The following is a 19,597-nucleotide window of genomic DNA, read 5'->3' as shown; positions in this document are numbered from 1 at the left end:
GACCAGGAGCATGCTCGGAGGAGGGCACTTGCTGGCAGAGGGGTAAAAACAGGCAGTTGCGACACTTTTGTATAGCCCTTCTTAAGCTGCAGAGGCAGCTGATAATCGTTTTTTTTCATGGCCGATACAGATTTTTCGGCCGATATTCTGTACATCAGTCACCCGCCACCACATGCAGCATGTCACTTGCCACTGTCAACTGCCACCCAGATGCAGCGTGTCACTACTTGCACTACTTTTGGCAGCCTCACCCCAGTGGCATCAAAGTAGGTTAATTTCCAAATGCGGGTGGTGAGAGATGACTTGACTATCTCTCTGCTTGCCTGCAGCTCTGTCAAGACAAGAGCAGCCTTTGCTGCCCTGCTCTAGGGGCAGAACAGTGGTGATGTGAGGTGGGCAGTGAGAGATGATGTCATCTCTCTGCTGCCTGCCACACCACTGACAGAGATTGGCAAAGACTGCAGCGAGCACCACATAGGGACAGAAGGAGGAGGTCTGACCAATATCGGTACGTTTCTGATGGTTACCGATTTATTTGAAAAATGTGAATATCTGTGGACCCCCTAGTTAAAACAGGCAGTGAGGGGGCAACATATCGCCTCCTCATCTCCTGTCAAACACCTTTTGAAAATCGATCCACTGCAAATCATTTTTCATAGGAGCAGCAAGAGTTACTGCACGTCTAAACTAAACATACCACTTACCTGGCTGTGCTATCTGCCTTGAAGTGTGTAAATATCATGAACAGATGGAGAAAATGATAAATCCTTTGCTGGTGAAATGGCTCCTATATATGTATTTATGTATTTTTTTTAGCTGTGTATTTAGCCGCTTGGTGTACAGCTTTAAGGCTGGATCACACCACAAAAAGCACTCCAGATGTGTTTCTACATGTGCGTCTTTGATGCGTTTTTCCTCTCATTTTATCCTTTCTTTTTTTCTCTCAAAAGTTTCCTTGTTTATTATATCGTATGAACGTACCAGTGCATTTTTGATTCATTTAACTGCCTTCTGGTGTGTTCTTACAGGGCTAATGATGTAAAGTGTCAGGATCTGCATCCCTTTAGGACAGGGCTCGACAAATCCCGGTCGCCATGGCGACTAGAAATAGGGTCCTGGCGACTTGGCTTGGAAGGAAGGGGCAAACATTTTTTTTTTTGTGAGCTGGCGCCATCTGGTGGTGAGCCGTTGGTGTGACGGTATTGGTATGATATCCCCGTCAACGTTCCCTTCTTCCCATAACGAAAATCACCCCAATATTCCACGAGGAGGGATATCCCTGGAATCGCCCAGAAAGCCACACATGCCAAGCTTACTGCTAGAACAAGACACTTTAATGACACAAAAACTCAGCTTATATGTGGTTACAGCCTGTTAGGAACGCCCCCCTCACACAGTGGGGTTTCCCATACAGATTATAGGAGACAAGTCGGAGCCGACCATGCAGACACATTTCTTTAGATAAAGACATCAGTGGAGTTAATACACTGAAGCAATCAGAATAATTAACATACTACTTCTCTAATCATTTAGCCTGATGATACAATACACATCTTTTAAGGGTAAACACAGATCTTCTTCACACAACACAATAGATCAATTAACGTTTAGAATAGTGAGGGGACATTAGCACGTCAATAACCTGTCAGAGGAATGAATCACACATGAAATTCCTTTCTACCTCTACCCATGGCTAGCAGGGAGCAGTAAACTGAGACATATAGGCAAATGTATCACAGTTGGTATTACAAGTTATTACCACCAGATGTGTAAGCTGGCGCCATCTGGTGGTGGCCGTTGGTATTACAAGTTAAGCATTACAAGTTAAACAGCAATTCTAATGTAATTTTTCACTATTTTCACTGCCATCTTCTTCCCTCTAATTAGAACCCCCAAACATTATATGTATTTTTTATCCTAACACCCTAGAGAATAAAATGGCGATCGTTGCAATACTTTCTGTCACGCTGTATTTGCGCAGCGGTCTTACAAGCGCACTTTTTTGGGAAAAAAATTATTTTTTTAATTAAAAAATAAGACAACAGTAAAGTTATCCCCATTTTCTTTAATATTATGAAAGATAATGTTACGCCGAGTAAATTGATACCCAACATGTCACGCTTCAAAATTGCGTCCGCTCGTGGAATGGCGACAAACTTTTACCCTTTAAAATCTCCATAGGCGTTGTTTAAAAAATTCTACAGGCTGCACGTTTTGAGTTACAGAGGAGGTCTAGGGCCAGAATTATTGCTCACTCTACCAATCGCGGCGATACCTCACATGTGTAGTTTGAACACCGTTTACATATGCGGGCGCTGCTCACGTATGTGTTCGCTTTTGCGCGCAAGCTCGTCGGGACGGGGCGCGTTTTCTGGCTCCTAACTTTTTTAGCTGGCTCCTAGATTCCAAGCAAATTTGTCAAACCCTGCTTTAGGATGGGATTTTCTCTTTGGGAGTATCTCACCAAAAATGAATTTTTTGTTGCAGAGGATGCCCAAAGTCTGACTTGTATCTTAGTGCAGACTTCTGGGAGAATCAGTGAGCCCATCGCACATGCAAGAAATTGCATTTCTAGGGGATGTTCTGTACTATATCTGTGTATAGGACACCTCCAGGTAGCCATATTGCATTTTACAGAAAACCACAGAGCTGCAGATTGAAATAGGAAGGTAATTTTGTAATATTCAATTACAATATGACTTTCTATATGCTATATTTATATATGTTTTTTTCCTTAATTTGCTTTATTTTTCCCATGAAAGTGTAGTTGCCCTTTAAAGTACAGACATTCCTTACTGTAGTAGGCAATACAGGATCATACTGCAATTTGGTGTAAACCTCCACACCCTCTCTACCATACGTCATAGACAACATAATTACATAGCTTGCCCTGAGACGGTTTGTGTGAGGTGAATGTGAAGTGTGTACTGCGACTAAGCCATTGAAATGTATAAACCACATTGTAAACTTTGGATCGGTTATCAACATTCATGTCCCCTCAGATTCACATAGAATATGTAGGCTATGAATGAACGACATTGTAAACTTGCTTTTCCGAGTTTTTTAAATCGGACATACACTAGTATAATACAAAAGTATTGGGACGCCTGCCTTTTCACACAAAAGTCTAAAGCCTGGTACACACGATTGGATTTTTAGCGGACAAAGCGTTTTGTCCAAAGGGCGTTGGCTGTGATTTTGTATTGCATACGAACGGCAAAGAATTGACGGCCAACAAACGCCAAACTACGTGGTTTTTCAGCTCTTTTGCGCCACCCTGGGCAACTTCTGCTAATGTTGTGTTATGGTGAGCATTGCTTCTGAGCATGCGTGTTTGTAATTTGGTGTTTTGTCCGGACTTGTGCACACGATCGGATAATCCGACATCACACATTTGTTGGTGGACAATTTTAAAGCATGCTATCCCACATTTGTTTGCGGAAGATCCAGCGACAATTGTCTGATGGAGGGTACATATGGTCGGATTTTCTGTCATCACACAATTCCCGTTGGATAATCTGATCGTGTGTACAAGGCTTTTTTTTTTTTATTCACATAGCTGTGAACCCGGCCTGAAAGACGGTCTGATTCATGTTATATGAATGGGATGCGTTTTGAAGCAGCCAGCGATCGTTGGAGGCCTGCACCCAGTGTTGGAGGAATGAGGGGGGCAGGGGCGGACTGACCATTCGGACACTCGGGCACTGCCAGAGGGCCCCATCAGGGTTGCCAGCCTCAGTAAAACCAGGGACAGTTTGTAAAAATCAGTGTTTTTTTTTTTTTTTTTTTAATAATCCCAAGATTATAGCTGCCCCCCTTAGTACCTTTTCAGTGTGTGTGTATGTGTGTGTGTGTGTGTGTGTGTGTGTGTGTGTGTGTGTATACTGTGTGTGTGTGTATACTGTGTGTGTGTGTGTATACTGCAGGGCTCGACAAATCCCGGGCGCCAGGTCGCCATGGCGACTAGAAATGGGGCCCTGGCGACTTGGCTTGGAAGGGGGGGCAAAAAAAAAAAAAAAATTTTTTTTTTGTTTTTTTTTTGAGCTGGGGCCATCTGGTGGTGAGCCGTTGGTATTACACGTTATTACCACCAGATGTGAGCTGGCGCCATCTGGTGGTGGCCGTTGGTATTACAAGTTAAGCATTACAAGTTAAACAGCAATTCTAATGTAATTTTTCACTATTTTCACTGCCATCTTCTTCCCTCTAATTAGAACCCCCAAACATTATATATATTTTTTATCCTAACACCCTAGAGAATAAAATGGCAAACGTTGCAATACTTTCTGTCATGCCGTATTTGCGCAGCGGTCTTACAAGCGCACTTTTTTGGTGAAAAAATTACACTTTTTTTAATTAAAAAATAAGACAATAGTAAAGTTATCTCCATTTTTTTTTTAATATTATGAAAGATAATGTTACGCCGAATAAATTCATACCCAACATGTCATGCTTCAAAATTGCGTCCGCTCGTGGAATGCAGACAAACTTTTACCCTTTAAAATCTTCATAGGCGACGTTTAAAAAAAATCTACAGGTTGCATGTTTTGAGTTGCAGAGGAGGTCTAGGGCTAGAATTATTGCTCTCGCTCTACCAATCGCGGCGATACCTCACGTGTGTGGTTTGAACACCGTTTACATATGGGGGCGCTGGTCACGTATGTGTTCGCTTTCTGCGCGCAAGCTCGTCGGGACGGGGCACGTTTTCTGGCTCCTAACTTTTTTACCTGGCTCCTAGATTCCAAGCAAATTTGTCAACCCCTGGTATACTGCGTATGTACACTGTATGTGTGTATACTGCGTATGTACACTGTATGTGTGTATACTGCGTATGTACACTGTATGTGTGTATACTGCGTATGTACACTGTATGTGTGTATACTGCGTATGTACACTGTATGTGTGTATACTGCGTATGTACACTGTATGTGTGTATACTGCGTATGTACACTGTATGTGTGTATACTGTGGGGCCCCATAATCTCCTATTGCCCGGGGGGCCCCATAATCTCCTATTGCCCGGGGGGCCCCATAATCTCCTATTGCCCGGGGGGCCCCATAATCTCCTATTGCCCGGGGGGCCCCATAATCTCCTATTGCCCGGGGGGCCCCATAATCTCCTATTGCCCGGGGGGCCCCATAATCTCCTATTTCCCGGGGGGCCCCATAATCTCCTATTTCCCGGGGGGCCCCATAATCTCCTATTTCCCGGGGGGCCCCATAATCTCCTATTGCCCGGGGGGCCCCATGAGTTGTCAGTCCGCCCCTGGAGGGGGGTATGCTTATAGGGAGCCTCAATACCTTTCAGTATAACCAATTTTTATTTTGTAATGTTGTTTTTATATAAAACTTTGATTCTCTATCAGAATGGCAGCTGATGCAGATGAGAGAATCCCTCTGATCATAGTTTATTATCTGAAGAATCGCATTACCTGTTTGGAAATACAAGTCATTTTTATCTGGCTTAGACTTGAAACTGATCCCTATTTGTAGATGGGACACTTGAAGATGTCTGGATTGTGGATCACATGACAAAGCCAGGTTTATATTCCGGGGACTTGCTTTCCATCAGCACTCTGCTCTCTCTGCCTGTGCTATGTAGGAGGTGTATGTTAGAAGCTGTTGGCAAAGTCGTGCATCCTTTCACTTCCTTTTCTTCCTTTTGAAGCCACGGATTAATGTGTGGAGCTCATGAGCGATGAGTCAGACGCCAGCCTGTCCTATTGGTTGCAGCGTGGTGTTTACCTGTTTTGCATAGCACCTTCCCACCCGTCTGAGTCAGCATGCCTCACGAAAGACATAAGTAAAAGAAAAGCAAGCAATCAGTATATTGTGTGTGCCAGCAGGTTTGCCAAAGGATATTGCTACATTTTTCTCTGGATATTATTTCACCGTACGAAGCCGTTTCCTTTATGGGTAGACTCGAGGTATGGTAACCGTTTTCGTTTCTGAACATTTGCTTTATGAGGATTTTAATGCTACTGCTTTAATTGTTTTAATTTACTCGTAGGATTGAAAAGGCTAGCTGTGTTTCTATAGCTGGGGAAGGGGCTTTTTTATTTGGGCAGTACAAGTACTACTTGTAATGCTCTGTGTGTGTAATCAGTGTTTCTCAACTCCAGTCCTCAAGGCGCCTCAACGGGTCATGTTTTCAGGATTTCCATTATTTTGCACAGGTTATTTGATCAGTTTCACTGCCTTAGTAATTACCACAGCCATTTCATCTGAGGGAAATCCTGAAAACCTGCCTTGTTGGGGCACCTTGAGGACTGTTTGAGTTGAGAAACACTGTTGTATATGAATATATCGTTTTTATACATTTCTAGTGTGTTTGTATTTTACATATTGGTTAATGTGGTGCCAATATATTTCTGTGTTTTTAAAGGAAGAGAAGTATGTAGACTACCATTGTGGACCTGTCCACCTGAAAATGCCAGTCTCCTGGTTTTCATACGGGCACTTTGACATCAGTACGTTAAATCATTGATGCAAAACAAGTATAGTGATACGAGGATCTTCTTTTTTTTTTTTTTTTTTTTTCTAAATAGCTTCCTTTACCTTAATGCAGTCCTTCTTCACTTACCTCATCCTTCGATTTTGCTTATAAATGTCCTTATTTCTTCTGAGAAATCCTCACTTGCTGTTCTTCTGTCTGTAACTCCACACAGTAATGCAAGGCTTTCTTCCTGGTGTGGAGTGTCGTGCTCGCCCCCAAGCAGGAGAGTCAGGACGCTCTCTAAGTTGCAGATACAGAAATGAGCTGTGTGTTAGTAGGCATCCTGACTCTCCTGTAGCCCAAGGGAGGGGGCGAGCACGACACTCCATGCCAGGGAGAAAGCCTTGCATTACTGTGTGGAGTTACAGACAGAAGAACAGGAAGTGAGGATTTCTCAGAAGAAATGAGGACATTTAAAAGCAAAATGGAAGGATGAGGTAAGTGAAGGAGGACTGCACTAAGGTAAAGGAAGCCATTTAGGTGATTTTTTTTTTTGCAAGGCTTTCTCCCTGGTGTGGAGTGTCATGCTCGCCCCCTCCTTTGGACTACAGGAGAGTCAGGATGCCCACTAACACACAGCTCCTCTCTGCAACGTAAAGAGCATCCTGACTCTCCTGTAGTGCAAGGGAGGGTGCGAGCACGACACGCCACACCAGGGAGAAAGCCATGCATTACTATGTGGAGTTACAGACAGAAGAACAGGAAGTGAGGATTTCTCAGAAGAAATGAGGACATTTTAAAAGCAAAATGAAAGGATGAGGTAAGTGAAGGAGGACTGCACTAAGGTAAAGGAAGCTATTTAGGGAAAAAACATTAACTTTACAACCCCTTTAAACAACTTATTAAAGGGGGTTTCCCACTTCCTTCAAGGTTTATTTTTTATTTGTTTTGTCCAGCCAGCCTTGGGATTTTTTTTATTTCAAAGCAAATGCAAAGTAGGTGCCAGTCCTGTAGCTGTCCAGTTGGCACTTCTGAGTTGGTGAAGGGGTTACCCATACATAAAGCCCCTTTGCAGTTACAGTGTCACAGGGATAGAATGGAATCATTTCTATGCCTGGAAATAAAAATCTATTTCCTTCAGATTATTCTAAAGGGAAACTTCCTTCTATTTAAAAATAAATAAAAAAGTCCGCTGCAATAAGTGACTAGGGAAATGTGTTGGAGGTTAAGTGTTCCTTTTATTGTGTCCTCTGTGTGTTCCTATCAACTGACGTATTCATTGCAACACCTTGTAACAGGATTGTTTTGATATTATTCATACATTTTAATGAGATCGTGTATGCATTTAAACCTGTCCATTCATTAAAATGGAATCTAGTGTCTTTTAAAGGTGGGGGAGGGGGGATGTGTGTATATAAAGTCTACACACCCCTGTTAAAATGTCAGGTTTCTGTGATGTAAAAAAGAGACAAAGAGATATATAATTTTCAGAACTTTTTCCACCTTTTTAATGAATAAAAAACTAAAATAATATGGTTGCATAAGTGTGCACACCCTTAAACTAATACTTTGTTGAAGCACCTTTTTGATTTAATTACAGCACTCAGTCTTTTGGGGTATGAGCCTAGCAGCATGGCACATATTGACTTGGCAATATTTGCCCACTCTTTGCAAAAACAATCCAAATCTGTCAGATTGTGAGAGCATCTCCTGTGCACAGCCCTCTTCAGATCACCCCACAGATTTTCAACCAGATTCGGGTCTGAGCTTTGGCTGGACCATTCCAAAACTTTAATATTCTGGTGAAGCTATTTCTTTTGTTGATTTGGATGTATGCTTTGGGTCATTGTCATGCTGAAAGATGAAGTTCCTCCTCCTTTGTGACAATATTGACTGGTATTTGTTCATAATTCCCTCTACCTTGACTAAGGCCACTGTTCCAGCTGAAGAAAAACGGCTCCAAAGCATGATGCTGCCACCACCATGCTTCACTGTGGGTATGGTGTTCTGTTGGTGATGTGCAGTGTTATTTTTGCACCAAACATCTCTTTTGGAATTATGGCCAAAAAGTTCAACCTTGGTTTCATCAGACCATAAAACATTTTCCCACATGCTTTTGGGAGTCTTCAGGCGTGTTTTTGCAAAATTTACCCGGGCTTGGATGTTTTTCTTCATAAGAAAAGGCTTCCATCTTGCCACTCTACCCCATAACCCACACATGTGAAGAATACGGGAGATTGTTGTCGCATGTACCACACAGCCAGTACTTGCCATATATTCCTGCAGCTCCTTTTAATGTTACTGTAGGCCTCTTGGCAGCCTCCCTAACCAGTTTTCTTCTTGTCTTTTCATCAATTTTGGAGGGACGTCCAGTTCCAATTTAACATGAATGTGATTGCTTAATTCTGTACGCAGAAACATCCAGTTATAGGAGTGTGTGCACACTTATGCATCCACATCATTGGGGTAGATTCAGGTACCGCTGCGCACTCCTTACGGAGGAGCAGCGTCCCGTTTTTTCCCTGCACCCCGCAAATTAACTGCACTACGCTTCATTCACGAAGCAGTAGCCACGTAATTTGCGTGGGCCCTCCTCAAAAATTGCCCGGCGTAAGGGCGCCTAATGTAAATGATCCCGTAGGGGGCGGGAATCATTTAAATTAGGCGCGTTCCAGCGCCGAGCGTAGGGCGCATGCTCCGTCGGGAAACTTTCCCGACGTGCATTGCGGCAAATGACGCCGCAAGGACGTCATTTGCTTCAAAGTGAACGTAAATGGCGCCCATCGCCATTCACGATTCACTTACGCAATCGACGTAAAATTTAAACTTTGCAACGCGGGAACGACGGGTATACGTAGCATTGGCTGCCCCTGCTATTAGCAGGAGCAGCCTTACGCGAAAACCGACGTACGCGAAAACCGACGTACGCAAACAACGTAAACTGCATACGCAGGGCTCGCGTAGGGTTGTGAATGGGCGTTAGTATGCAATTTGCATACTATACGCTGACCACAACGGGAAAGCCACCTAGCGGCCTGCGTAAGAATGCAGCCTAAGATATTACGGCATAAGGAGCCTTATGCCAGTCATTTCTTAGGCTGCAGTCGGCGTATCGAGGTTCCTGAATCGGGAGCATTCGATACGCCGGGGCAAGTAAGCAATTGCGCTGCGTAACTATGGTTACGCAGGCGCAATTTCTCTTTGAATCTACCCCATTTAGTTTTTTTATTTATATTTACTCCCCCCCCCCCCCCACTAAAATATTTGAGTTTGTTTTTTCAATTGAGTTGTACAGTTTTTATAGGTCACATTAAGGCTAGGTTCACACTGCTACGAATTCAAAATCGCACAATTTTACCACAGTTTCGCATCACACACAGATCAAACTCGCACAGGACCCTTTTTTCCCCCGCAGCTTATATTCGCAAGGCATTGATGTGAACGGCACTAATGCTAAACTATGTAATTTAAATGACTTGCAAATTTGAGAAATTGCAACGGCTCAAATTCGCAATAGAATTTGCAGCAGTGAACCTAGCCTAAAGGTGGAAAAAGTTATCTTTTGGCTCCCTTTTTTTTTTTTTTTTTTTTTTTTATATCACAGAAACCTGACTTTTTAACTGTGTGTGTGTGTGTGTGTGTGTGTGTATAGCTAATTTGTGTGTAAACATATATATATATATATATATATATATATATATATATACATATATATATATATATATATATATATATATATATATATATATATATATATATATATATATATATATATAATATTATATTATATTTTTTATAAGTGTATCTCTGGTTCTTGAGCTTATTGTATAGAGCGCTATGGACTTCCTTCATGATACTCCCAGCAAGCAGCTGCTTGGTGTCTATGTTGGACAGATGGTTTCTGTGCCACGGCCTTCCTACACTTCTCCACCTGTCGTGCTGGTATGAAATCGGGCAGTAATTTTAGAAAGAAGGCAAAGCAGTACACTTCGTGTATGTTGATTAAAGTGTGATATAGGCAGAAAAGGCCCAGATGATTTCTATGTTTTTCAACAAGTAATTGATGCAGCACTTCTGGACACACGCACACAGACCATTTACCTGTAGGGTAAGAAAACTAGGCATATTTCGGCACCGGGGAGTCACAGGTGACACGTACACCCAAAGGACAGGTTGAAATTAACACTGGCAGTACAACATTTCAGCTGGTCATTGATCTTGACAGGCTGCTGGTGGTAGTGTGGACGTTTGGAAGCCCTGTCAGGTTATTGCTCTCTGGAAAAACAGGTGATGAGGTGACATGCTTCCGTGGGGACACCTGTCTAAATGAAAATTTCCCTCTCTTTGAAGAGATTTCATCTCCATTCCTGTTGCACCTTCAGGAAAGGAAGTGAAGGAAAAGCTAACCAGTGGGACACCGAGGGGGTTTAACCCTTTCCTAGTCAAAGGGACTCCATCTTAAAATAAAAATGAAAAACTTTGGTTGCGTATAATACATACATTTTAGAACCTGCTAATGGCACTATTGATTCACACTGATACAATGTGGGAAACGCAGTGAATCCTTAGCATTTCAAGGCACACCATCCATGTGATAAGCTGTGGGTGACAATGCTAGATTAAAGGAGAAGTCGGGCCTGAGCTTTTTAGGCTGGACTTCTCCTCTGGGTCACAGGAGTGCAATTCATTTTGCACTTCTGTGACACGTTTTCAGCAGAGAGCGGTCTGAAGTCCGCTCTCCGCTGACGTCACTGCCATCAGTCGGGGCAGCGCGTCATCACGACTTCCAAGTCGGGATCCGCCAGCTGCCCTGATTGATGGCAGTCTCAGCGTATCAGCGAGCCACTGAGACAGCCTCTACCCGCCCCTCCACTGCTCAGCTCTCCAATGAGCGTGGAGAAGCAGAGAGGAAAGAGGCTGACTGACTGTCAGCCTCTTTCCTCTCGTGGATCTTTGCGGACTGAGCCAGCGGTGATGTTTGATGGCTCGGTTCTCAGTGCACAGTTGCCGGGGGACAGATGGAGCATCGGTCTGATGCTCCATCCACCGAGGTAAGTATGAATCCCAAAATAACAGGAAACCCATACTTCACCCGAAACGGCTCGCAAAATGCAGTGCGATTGCCAGAATCGGATCTCATGGGTGTGAACACCCATTCGATGCGATTCAAGGGTGGGAGGAAAAAGGTCCTGCACCATTTTGGTGTGTAAGCGATTTGAGCCATACAAAATGTATGGCTCAATTCTTGCCGCACAGACATTGCATGTGATGTGCACAGGAATGTGGTGCGGTGTCCGGCAATGCACAGGTCAGGTGGGAACCCAGGGTAAAACTTGTATGCTGTTTGCATTTGTTTCCTCCTCCCCCCCCCCCCCCAAAAAAAAAGGTTAAATGTCTTTCTTCCAAAGTCGGCACTAGTGTATGCATGGAAAGAGATGGTAGAAACATTAGATTTGTGAGCTTCTTTGAGTGAAAGAAGCTCACAAACTACTCAGTAGAAAAGGGGTCTCCAAACGTTTTAAACAAATGGCCAGTTAACTGTCCTTCAGGCTTTAGGGGGGCCGGACTGTGGCCAGTATGTAAGTATGTGTGTGGTTGTCCTGGCATCAGTGGGAGTAAACAAATACCCCGTCATTGGTTTTAACAGGGAGTAAAGGGCCCTAATGTAGGTTTTCGGAGGAGGAATAGTGCCCCATGGGTGGTATTAATGCTAGGAATGGTGCACCATTGATGGTGTCAGTGGGAGGAATGGTGCCAGTTGGAGCAATGGTGTCCCCAAGAGCCTGACAGAGGCAAGCAATAGTATAGAAGCATTTTTTTTGGATGCAAAAAAATGCATTCAGGACAGATGTTCAGAGTTCCAAATGGCTGTAACGGCTTGTAAACGCGGTAACTCGTGTTTAGCCACATTTCATTTACAGGCGTTTTTTCATTTTTTGGGCTATTTGGGGGAAAGAAAAAAAACGCTTCTAAACGAAAACGCAACATTGCATGTAAACGCGGACGTTTTAAACGTGAGTTACAATCTGTTAAGTTAAATCGTTCAGGAGAGGTTGTAAAAACGTCCCGTGTACATGAAGCCTCACATTGGCTGTATAATTGGCTTTTGTTATGTTTCCAGTGTGCTTAGAGAGATTATGTGCAAAGTCCCCTTTTGTTTCCTTGTTTCAGTAAGATAAAGGTAGAGGAGGTAAAAAATAACCATAGACCAAATAGAAAGCACAGGTGTAGAGTCCATTGTGAGTCTGCCACCCACCTGAACGGCATGGCACCTGCCGTATGACTTTTGTCTCGGGGATCATCCTGACCTTTACATCTCCTCTGAACACTTCAAGTGAACTCATACTTTGATGATCTGATTATGTCATTTATTACAGAGACCAATATGTCCGCTTTTCACCTTGGTCCTCTTACCCCTTAATCCCGCGGTGTCTTCATTCACATTGACATTTGATAGCGCAAGTTATGTAATGAGATTGCTCAGAGTTTCAGTGATTAGTACTGGATTCATACTTGTGGACGTCTGCCAGCTGATTGTATTGCTCTGCTTAGTGTAGAGAGATTGTACGGTGTGGGCTTTAACTACTTAAAGCGGATCTCCACTCTAAAGTGGAGTCCCGCTGATCGGAACCCTCCCCCCCCTCCGGTGTCACATTTGACACCTTTCAGGGGGGAGGGGGGTGCAGATACCTGTCTACAGACAGGTATCTGCACCCACTTCCGGCCCTACGATATGGGCAAAGGACGGGTTTTTTCCTTCCTTCCCGTCCGTCCCCCGTTGTATGCTGGGAACACTCGGCTCCCAGCACACAGCGGGAGCCAATCGGCGGGCGCAGCGCGACTCGCGCATGCGCCGTAGGGAACCGGGCAGTGAAGCCGGAGCGCTTCACTTCCTGGTTCCCTCACAGAGGATGGAGGGGGGAGCAGCAGGGTGACGAGCGATCGGCTCGTCATCTGCTGCGATCGGCGCTGGACTCCAGGACAGGTAAGTGTCCTTATATTAAAAGTCAGCAGCTGCAGTATTTGTAGCTGCTGGCTTTTAATATATTTTTCCCGTGGCACATCCGCTTTAAGGACCGGACCAATATGCTGCCTAAAGACCCAAGGTGTTTTTACAGTTTGGGACTGCGTCGCTTTAACAGACAATTGCGCGGTCGTGCGACGTGGCTCCCAAACAAAATTAGCGTCCTTTTTTCCCCACAAATAGAGCTTTCTTTTGGTGGTATTTGATCACATCTGCGGTTTTTAGTTTTTGCGCTATAAACAAAAATAGAGCGACAATTTTGAAAAAAAATGCAATATTTTTTACTTTTTGCTATAATAAATATCCCCCAAAAACATATATAATTTTTTTTCCTCAGTTTAGGCCGATATGTATTCTTCTACCTATTTTTGGTAAAAAAAAATCGCAATAATCGTTTATCGGTTTGCGCAAAATTTATAACGTTTACAAAATAGGGGATAGTTTTATTGCATTTTTATTTTTTTTACTACTAATGGCGGCGATTAGTGATTTTTTTCGTGACTGCGACATTATGGCGGACACTTCGGACAATTTTGACACATTTTTGGGACCATTGTCATTTTCACAGCAAAAAATGCATTTAAATTGCATTGTTTATTGTGAAAATGACAGTTGCAAGTTGCAGTTTGGGAGTTATACACAGGGGGCGCTGTAACATTTAGGGTTCACCTAGTGTGTGTTTACAACTGTAGGGGGGTGTGGCTGTAGGACTGACATCATCGATCGAGTCTCCCTAATAAAAGGGATCACTTGATCGATGCGCCGCCATAGTGAAGCACGGGGAAGCCGTGTTTACACACGGCTCTCCCCGTTCTTCAGCTCCGGGGATCGATCGTGAGGGGGCGGCTATAAACGAATAGCCGCGCCGTCGTCCCGGATCGCTCCCCGAGGGAACCTGACCGCCGCATGTACCGGGGGGGGGGGGGTTCCGATCGTACCCCCGACCCACTTCAAGCAGAGGACGTACAGGTACGTACATGTGCCTGTCCGTGCCATTCTGCTGACGTATATGTACATGAGGAGGTCGGCAAGTGGTTAAGTTATGACTGGTTTTATTAAATGTTTTCAGCATAAAGGGGGGGGGGGAAGTATCCATGTTTGTAGTTTTTTTTTTAAGTTTGCCAGATATATTATACAAGTGTTTTCTGCTGCGTTGAATTAGGGAGTTTTCTGCTTTTTATTTTATTTTTTTTATTTATTTTTTTATTTTTTTTAGCTCCAATATGGATACATTTTGCTGTTTTATGGCCCTTTTCTCCCTATTTCTTCCCAACAAGGATAAATAGTTCTACATTTTTTTTGTTAATGTTATTTGGTTTAGCCCTGGTTCACACTGGTGCGATTTGACATGTCAAATCGACGGCATTTGCCGGCAGTGGCACCCTTCCTAATCGGTGCGATGCCGCATCTGCGGCGCTGCACCAATTTCAAAAAGTAGTTTCTGTACTACTTTTTGCGATTTCGGCACACGATTTACATTGACATCTGTGCAGAAACCTGCACAGATGTCTCTGTAATCGCGTCCGAAATCGTGCGAGTTAACTCGCACAACTTCATTCCCGCAGCCCAGAACCTGGGCTTAAAGTTGTTGTAAACCGCGGATGTTATGAAAAAAAAAATGGCTGCAAAGCAAAGGCATAATGTGCTAGTATGCATCGTATACCAGCGCATTCTGAAATGCTCACTTTGGAATGAAGCCCTCCATAGCTGCATACAGGGTGAATATCTCCTAAATGGCGCACACTTAGGAGATAATTTTACCTACAGGTGAGCCTTTCTTTATAGGCTTACCTGTAGGTAAAAATGACCAAGCAGTGTTTACTACCACTTTAATCTTATCAGTATGGTATGTACAAATGTATGCGGATAATTTGCAGTGTGTGTGTGTGTGTGTGTGTCCATATACTATGTATATATGTACACAGGGCAGCCATCTTGATTATTTTACAAGTAATACACAAGGGTTGTGCCTTACATTTTTGTGAGTTTAGGCAGGTCCTTTTTTCTTTCTGCCCTTGAACGCCTGTATTGTTATCCTATGTGTCCCAGCACACATTTTTAGCAGTAGCAGGGGAGTTTTTAGAGCATGTGTTCTGAACGCCCTAAAATCACATTCAGGAGTATACATTTTTACCACAAAAAAACGATGAATGCTGTTAAACACGCCTAGCACTTAATTGTTTATTTCAATGGCCAGAATAAATTAAAATTTTGGACCATGAAATAAACCCTCAAACTCCAAACCTCTCCTAACCTGGTTTTAAAAAATGCAGCTTAGATGAATTTATAACGCTGACTTTCTCCTGTCAGGATAAACAGTGTTTACAAAAAAACAGTGTGCATTAGGGTAAGTGGATCTAAAATAAGAAAAAGAAAAATCAGCACATGGGACTTAAGTCAGTAGGAGATGTTCCTTGTGTTGATGACTGTCCTATGCCCGCCCTTTCCAGCTAGCTGTTCCTTTCATGGAAGCTGTACTACAGCTTTTGTGAATAAAAACGGATCATTGTATAAATGGAGGAGGCGGACCTTTCAATAATCCGCCTATCCTCAGATTGCGTTTCATTCATAGAAGTTGTAATACATCTTCTATGAATGGAGCAGCTGGGTGGGAAAGGTCAGGCATAGTTGGGCTCTCTAGATCGGAGCCTGCGACAGCAGAATCTTGGGCTGCATTCACACCTGAGCGTATTGTTTTCAGGAGGAAAGTTGTGCATTTTTGCTGAGATTTTGTACAAGTCAAAAGGTCACCAATGTAAAAAGCAGAAAAACGCCCAAATCTGCCCGAATTGAGCTACAAAAAAAGCTCCCGAACTTTTTTGAGCTTTAGGTGACTTGGAGTGGAGGTGGCTTCAAGCTACAAAACGCTAAGGTGGGAATGGGGTATTAAAGCGGAGTTCCACCCAAAAGTGTCATTTTTTTTGGGGGGGGGGGGGAGTGGGGGCTTCGGTAGGAATGGGACTTCCTGCCCCACTTCCTACTTCCACCCAGGGATCTCCTAGGCGACGCCTCCTCTGCCCCTAGGTGGCCCCTCCCTCTAGGCGATCTCCTGGGACACATGACCGGTCCCAGGAGATCACCTGTCCATTCATAGAGTGCAGTGCGACTCGCACATGCGCAGTGAGTGCTCGGCCGTGAAGCCAAAAGCTTTCACGGCCGGGTGCCCACACTGTGAATGGAGGTGCTGGCGGAGCTCCGGGCGTCGCTGGACCGTGGAGCAGGTAAGTGCCTGTTTTATTAAAAGTCAGCAGCTACACTTTTTGTAGCTGCTGACTTTTAATAAATGGTAAAAGGCTGGAACTGCGCTTTTAAGGTGGCAGGGTTTGGGGGGGGGGGTTGTCTTTGTTTGTTTTAGCTACAGGTTTTAGGCGAGACAAAGTTGCAACTAGTTTCTTCCCACTGTTCTTAATTTTTGATACAATAGAAGGACAAGCTGGTAGAAATGTGTAAACAAAAAAAAAAAATCATACCAGTAAAGTACTCCTAAGCAATGTTGCCTTTTGCCTGTTGGGTGAAGCCTATAAGAGTACATGAGCCTCTTTGGGGCTGAATCGTGTGTTTATGGCCCCTCCGATTTTAACAGAAGTGCCTGAAAATTGCATGTAAATATGTTTTTTTCATGTGCTCCCATTTATCCGTCTGGCGCAAAACAAGAGATTCTGCTTCTGTACTACTAGCATTAAAACATGCAAGAAAAGCCTCCAAATTGCCTCACTGCACATAAAGTGTGAATGGGGGGTGCCAACTCCCATGTGGCGGTGCTTGGGTCACATGATGGGGATGATGTCACCGCTCTCGGACATTTGGTGCTGGTTGTGATAGGGGAAAGAGTGATATTGGATTGCTCTAAAGAAGTGTATTAAAGGGATTGTAAAGTCGGAAGGTTTTTTATCTTCATGCATTGAGATAAAAAGCAGCCCCCCTAACACTTACCTGAGGTCCCTCTCTATCCAGCGATGTTCACGAGTGCCTCAGTTGTCTGAGATTCTTCCTCCTGATTGGCTGAGACACAGTAGTGGTGCCATTGGCTGCCACTGCTGTCGATCAAAGTCAGCTAGCCAATCGGGAGAGAGAGGGGGCAGGGCCGGGGCAGGCTCCACGTCTGAATGGACACAGGGAGCTTTGAGTCGGCTCTGGTGCCCCATAGCAAGCTGTTTGCTGTGGAGGGCACTGAACAGGAGGGAGGGGCCAGGAGCACAGAAAGGGGACCCGAGAAGGGGAGGATCGGGGCTGCTCTGTGCAAATCCACTGCAACAGAGCAGGTACGTGTAACATGTAAAAAATAGACTTTACTATTACTTTAATGAGTCGAGTTGAAGGGTTGTTGACCTACACGGAGCTATTGATTTACTAGACCTGGAGAGTGCAAAATCTGGTGCAGCTGTGCATGTTAGCCAATCGGCTTCTAGCTTTAAGCTTTGACAAAAAAAAACTGGAAGCCGATTGGTTACTATGCAGAGCTCCACCAGATTTTGTACTCTCCAGGTAGCAAATCAACCCCTGTGTCTCTTTAAAAACTGAGCATGAGCTGTTCATAGTCATTCTGCATGGAAAAAATGTTTTTTATAACAATAGCTCTTTCTCTGAGGAGTTGGGTTCCCACCCTCTTATCATGGGCTCAGTGAAAACTGCACAACTGTCTCTCAAACGCAGTGCGTTACTCGGCTTACCAGAAACCAGTAGTAAACTATGAAGGCCGTCACTGTAGACCTTTTTGTTTCTGAAATTACTAATTGCTTGGCTGACATGCTCACCCTTTTGCTACAATACTTTATGCTGATGACTCAGTTTGAGCGCTGACATTGTGGCTTTTCTGATCTGTGTACTTGTTTCAGGGTCATGCTACTTTTTATATATTTCTCTTGTTACATATTTTGGCTTTGGATAAGTAAAACTTTTTGTTTTTGCTTTGTCTCCTGTTGAGCCTTCCATTTACTTCCTGTTCTGGGGATACAATGGGAAATTAAGGGCTTGTTTACATCAAGTGCAGTTACTGGCCTTTTTCTGCACTAGATCAATGCCAGTAATCCCAAGGACACATAGACAAGTGTTTTCTATGTGTCCCGTTCACCCCACAATGCTGGTGTGAAGTGAGATGCAAAAAAATGCCGACATGCTGCACTGTTTTGCAGCACAGGGCACCATGCCACTTTGTGGAGGCCTGAATGAAATGCCTATACTTGTAGTGCCGCTCTATGGGAAATGTGTATGGTCCTGCTGGTGCTCAGGAATGGGGTGCCGGCATGAAATGTCACCATCCAGGAGTCGAGTATAGAATATTTACACAAATCGCCACTCTCCCAATCCGGTCTGCGTAGTTAACATGTGAGAGAAGGCCTCAGCCTTGCGCCGCTCCACAAGTCACACCCTCTGACATGTTTCGCCCCACCCACTGGGGGCTTTACTGAGCTTCCAGTAAAGTAAAGGGGGGAAAAAAAGTAACAGTTCCATATGTTTAAAAAAAAAAAAACATGAAGGCACTGCTCATCACCGCGGCTGCATAGGGAATGCCACACATCTGCTGAAATGGACCATTTTTGTATGCATCAAGTGTGAACGTGCCTCTAAAGGAAACCTCTAGAAAATTAGGGGGTTCACCTCTTAGACAACTGTCCACTGGAACAGGTGTCCCCATAAAGGCCTTGTTCACTTTGGGCAATTAAAAATCAAAATTGTTGCCAAACGTGGGACACGTGTTTGGGTGCCATTCGTCCTAAAAGATAATGGAGAGTGAGTCTCCTAAACAGGGACACAACACAAATAAAAAGCTGAACAGGCCCTGAAATCTTAAAGGAGAAGCTCGTTTGGCTGTAGTACTCCTGTGGATCACAGAAATGCATTTAGTTTTGCACTCCTGTTACCTGATTTCTGGAGCGAGAGAGCTGAAGTCTGCTGTCTGCTGACATCAGAGTCGGTCCAGGCTTTGTGTCATCACGACCATAGAGTCGGGATCCGCCAGATCTCTGGACCAACACCAGGTTCTTGGCGAGCTGCTGAGAGCCTGAGCCAGGCCACCCGCCCCCTCCACAGCCCCTGTGAGGCTAGATCAGCGTGTGCCAAAGCATTGTCACATAGTCCTCTGCAGCTTCTGAGAAGTCTTTGCCACATTAAAGTAGAACTCCAGGCATGCCACCCAC

General features: G+C 44.1%; 1 protein-coding gene across 2 annotated transcripts in view; it reads left to right on the top strand.

Moving 5' to 3' along the window:
* PELI1 (pellino E3 ubiquitin protein ligase 1) overlaps positions 1-19,597 on the top strand; it is a 107,856-nt gene that overhangs the window by 29,869 nt on the left and 58,390 nt on the right. Inside the window, exon 1 of one of the 2 annotated variants that reach the window (XM_040351229.1) lies at positions 5,524-5,927. The exons of the other annotated variant lie outside the window; for it this stretch is intronic. The gene's annotated coding sequence lies outside the window, so the exon portion shown is untranslated. Of the gene's footprint in view, positions 1-5,523; positions 5,928-19,597 lie in introns of those variants that run through there. 2 annotated transcript variants of the gene reach the window in all.

This window comes from Rana temporaria, chromosome 4 (genome assembly GCF_905171775.1).
Source record: "Rana temporaria chromosome 4, aRanTem1.1, whole genome shotgun sequence".
NCBI classification, from domain to species: Eukaryota; Metazoa; Chordata; class Amphibia; order Anura; family Ranidae; genus Rana; species Rana temporaria.
Note: the sequence above shows the minus strand (reverse complement) of the source record. Positions and strands in the feature narration are given on the sequence as shown.